The sequence below is a fragment of the Peromyscus californicus genome, unplaced genomic scaffold (assembly GCF_007827085.1).
Source record: "Peromyscus californicus insignis strain IS unplaced genomic scaffold, ASM782708v3 Scaffold_19__1_contigs__length_69161282, whole genome shotgun sequence".
Taxonomy (NCBI): Eukaryota; Metazoa; Chordata; class Mammalia; order Rodentia; family Cricetidae; genus Peromyscus; species Peromyscus californicus.
The window spans coordinates 38751321-38756340 of NW_026294491.1; the positions used below are offsets into that span (position 1 = coordinate 38751321).

General features: G+C 43.6%; 1 pseudogene; it reads left to right on the forward strand.

Annotated features, from left to right (window-relative positions):
* The first annotated feature begins 4143 nt into the window (after positions 1-4143).
* On the forward strand, positions 4144-4221 carry LOC128115072 (uncharacterized; annotated as a pseudogene).
* Positions 4222-5020: the final 799 nt, after the last annotated feature.

Consider the following 5020-nt stretch of genomic DNA (forward strand, 5'->3'; position numbering starts at 1 on the left):
TTCCCAGGAGTGTGGGAACTTTGGCGTTCTCACTCCCTCCAGAATTAGGATGTAACTGTGCTGTTGACAATGAGAGTTGGGAATTATGTAACTTGTGTGTGGTCCTGCTGACTGCTGGGGAGTAGAAGCCTCGAGAAGAGAGAAAAACCCTCCTTCCAGTGTGGGGATGAGGATTACACCCAGAAAAACAAGAGTTAACCCTGAACGCAGTTCCTTAAACTGATAAATAGAACTTCAAACGAACGGTTTCCTCTGGGAAGTCACATGCTATGGGGTAGATCAAGGGCATAGCTGTTTGTCCAACTTGTATAGTTATCGGATGCTTTAAACTTCAAACACTCATAATTTGAGAATATTGTGTGTGTATGTGTGTGCATGTACATACATTGTATACGTGTACGGGGGCTCACATACGTGTGCACGTGTATATGTGGAGGCCAGAGGTTGGCACTGGACGTCTTCCTCTATTAATCTCCACCTTATTGAGACACAGTATCTTATTCAGCCTGGAGCTCGTGATTTGGTTAGACTAGCTAGCCAGCAAGTCCAAGGGGCCATGTTGTCTCCTCTGTATGTAGGCAGATTACAGGAGTCCATCATTGTGCTACAGGGTTCTTAAATGGTGCTGGGGGTCTGAACTCAGATCCATTTCCTCAGCCTTGCAAAGCAAGTTCTTTACCCACTGAGCCATCTGCCCAGACCCCTTTGAGAACATTTTTTTTTTAAAAATTCCATTAACTTTTAGAAGTGTTTACCTGAAAAATCTGAAAATGCACATTGAAATGTCCTGTGCTAAAACACAGGGGCTTGGGCTCACATACAGAAACAGGTGGCGGGGTGTCTGTAGCTCCCCTGGGAATCTAAAGGAAAGGTCCCCCAGACCCAGCCATAGCAAGCCTTTCTTAACCTCCACCTGCAGCTGGAACAGCTGAGAAAGTCCAACAGGTGGAGGGGGCTGTCTGGACTCCCAGAGCACTGCGCTGTTCACAAGGGGACCTGTGTGGTTCCTCCCGCCCGAAGAAGGGGTGTGGCCGTCCACAGCCTGACTGGAAGTGGATTCTGGGAGTAAGCTAACTGCACGGCCACACCACACAGAAACTGGTAGAAAAGACAGGCAGTCGATGAGGTCTTCAGCGAAGAACTACAAATCCCAAATGTTTCATGAAAACGAGACAGGAATACTAGAGAGAAATGGGGAGCACACACAGGTAGGTGCTTCATAGAAGAGGGTGCCTATATGTGTAAGAAGGATGCCGTTTCTCATTAGCGAGAAAGTAACTATAAACCGAGGACTTGGGAAAATTCCATCCCACACAGGACAGTCTGACAAGGTCTTATTAGGGGCAGACGCCTGCTCTGCTAGATTATAGTGTTTGGGACAAGCACCGAGCTGAGTGCTTGCACACGGAATGAAAGTGTGAGATTTGAAGGAGTGTGTGTAATCATCCCTGACTTCAGGGAGGAATGCGCATAGGCCTTCGCCCAAGAATCTCTAATCGCGTCCTCTGCAAATGGCCTGAAGCGGAGTCCCTGGAGGCCATAGACTGCCTTCTGGTCCATTAGAAGCCAAGCAGTCCTGGGATGCTTCCCTTCCCTAACCTCCAGTGCCCAGGAGCACTAATGGCCTGCCCATGGGCCTAATTGACACTGTTTCTGATGGGGACTGTCAAAGTGCAGGCAGTAATGAGGGGCGAAGCCTGTGGGAGTCGGCTTTTTATTACGGTAGCAAACACCTGCGATAATTAGCTGATGAAGAGGAAAGACTTATTTTAGCTTATAATTTTGAAAGTGTATGTGTGTCGGGGGAGGGCAGAAGTCAGCCTCAGGTCCACCTGGCTTTCTTGAGAGAGGGTCTCTCATGGGTCTGAACTCACCGTGCAGACGAGATTGGTTTGCCAATGAGGCACAGGGATCCGCCTGTCTCTACCTCCCCAACTACCTTACAACTACTGTGTGCCACCACACCTAGCATTTATTATTATTAATTATTATTATTATTATTATTATTATTATTAATACTATTATCATTATAACCTAAGCTCAGGGGCTTAAATCTGGGTCCTTATTTTTCCAAGGCAAATACTTACCCAAAAGCAGGAAATCAACAGGACTAAGCCAGATAAGAAGCAGTAAGCCAGAGATGTAAGTAGAAAGAGGTGGCAAACAGAAACCACTCTTGGAGTGCACAGAGTCCAGGAACTAGAGCGTGGCTGGTGACATTTAAAGTCTGTTAAGTTCAAGTGTTAAAAATGTATGTGTTGCCGGGCGGTGGTGGCGCACGCCTTTAATCCCAGCACTCGGGAGGCAGAGCCAGGCGGATCTCTGTGAGTTCGAGGCCAGCCTGGGCTACCAAGTGAGTTCCAGGAGAGGCACAAAGCTACACAGTGAAACCCTGTCTCGAAAAACCAAAAAAAAAAAAAAAAAAAAAAGTATGTGTTAAAAACGGCTTTATAAGCTTTATGTGGGGACTGGAGGTAGCTCACTCAGCAAAACGCTTGTCTTGCAGGCATGGGGACCTGAGTTCATGCCCTAGACCCCATGTGACAAAACCCAGAGGTGGTTGGTTATCCCAGCGCTGCAGAGTTGGAGACAGGTAGATGATACCTGGGGGTCTACTGATTGCCCAGCCTAGCCTACTTGGCAAGTCCCAGGCCAGTAAGACCTTGTTTTAAAAATGGTGGAATCTGAAGAAGGTCACTCAAGGTTGACATCTGGCTTCTGTATGCACACATATGCGAGTATGCACAAACCCACACTAACACACACACACACACACACACACACACATCACACATCACACATCACACATCACACCCCGCACGCATGCATGCACTCACATGCACATGCACACCCATGCAGGCAGCTTTCTGTGCAGCTGTAAACGACATGAAAAGTGTGATTTCAATTGAAAAAGCAGGAACAAGGAAAGTCAACCATGGCAGTACATTACAAGAGAAAACAGAGTTAATCAGAAAAGCAAAACGAACAGGAAGCACAAAATACTACTCAATAAGGGGTTGAGAAGAAACCTGAATGGATGGGCAAGCACAAGAACCACAGTGGCCAAGCTTTCCTGCATAAAACAGGAAACAGCAACTAATGGTGGGATTAGAAGGACAATTCAGATTTAGATTGTTTACAGAATCACACCCAAAACATGACCAAACAAACCAACCAACCCCTGGAAATTAACGTGAAAACACCCCCTAGGGAAACATTAGCCAAAAAAAAGCATTATGAAGAAAAAGATTTATAATTGAAAAAAAAAAGGCAAAATGACCTCACTAGAACATCCTAAATTATATGCAACTAAAAACACAGCTTCATACTTACAAAGCAAAAGGTGAGATAGTTATAAGAAAAGAAATTCATAAGAGAGTCTGTTATCTCTCAGGTGATGCCCTATCAAAATACTAGAAGGACACACGGACAATTTGAACTTCACAATTAACAAGCTAAATTTATTGGAGAATTATGTAGCATAGCAATCAAAGAAAATACAGATCTCAGTAACATGTGGAATTTTAGCACTCAATTGATCATCTGCTAGACCAAATGCCAATCTCAATGAATTGCGAAGATGTTATAGCATGCAAACAAACCAGAAATCAATAATAAGTAACTTAAGGGGTTGGAAAGATGTCTCAATAGATAAGAGTGCTTGCTCAATAAGCTCAAGGATCTGAGTGTGAACCCCAAAACCTATACAGAAAAAGCCAGATATGGCTATATGTGTCTGTGACCCAGTTCTGTGAAGGGAGGATATGGGAGGGTTGATGGGGCTTGGTGGCAGCTGATGTTCCAGGTTCAATGATGTTCCCTGTCTCAAGACAACAAGGTGGAGGGTGACAGAAAAGGACACCTGACAGCCTCTTTTGGCTTCTATACATGTTCACATCACACACACACATACACACACACACACACACACACACACACACACACACACACACACACACACACACACAGCACACAAACATACACGAAACAGAAACAGGAACAGAAAAGGAAAAAGAAAAAAACCCAACAGGAAACAGATGAACAAAAGACATGTATTTGAGGATATAGAAATCTATATAAGGTTATTTTATGGGTTAAAAGGAAATAGAAAATGTTAATAGGACATTTAAATTTGAACTATGAAAGACTATACTTTCAGGGATCATTTCTATAGTTTGTTAAATCTGAACTATGATAAAAGTACTGGATATAACAACATGTATTTAAATAGAAACTTACAGTTTTGCGTGTATTAATGAGTAAGACTTTAACTCAACGATGAGAAAAATAGGATGTCAGCCAAGGAAGTAGAAAGAAGAAAATACAAAGAACAGAAATCAATGAAAGAGGAAATGAAAAGTGGGGCTGCAATTTTTATCAATCAAAAAATGTAAAAAAAAAAAACTTTGTGCAAACAGCCAATTTAGGTAACTTATTGATAAATATTACTTACCCAAACTGGCTTATGATGAGCAGAAAAGTTGAATAGACACATAGTCATCAGGAGGATGAAATTGGTGTCTACATGTGCAGAGGGTGGAGAGATGGCCCCGTGTGTAGTGAGAGCACAAATACTGGACTTTAGAGCCTCAGTTCCCACTTAGCAGAAATGGTGGCCCATCCATAATTTCAGCACAAAGGAGGCGGAGACAGGGGATCCCTGAAGGGTATTGCCTAGATAGACTAGTCAAGTCAGTGAATTCTGAGTTCTAGTGAGAAATCCTTCCCCCAAATATAAAGCAGAAACAGATTAAGGAAGACTCCTGGTGTCAACCTTTGACCTCCCCATCAACCTTTGGCCTCCCCATCAACCTTTGACCTCCACATACATACTCACATATGTACATGTATAACCCTCCCCCCACACTCAACCTCACACATACATATGCAAAAAAAGTTTATAAAGACAGTGTCAGCCAGTGGCCTGGGGTGGTAGGAGATGCCAGATGGCTGTAGGGTGAGTTTTCAAAAGAATCAGGGAACAGATACTCCCCATAGTATTGCAAATTATCCCAAAGAA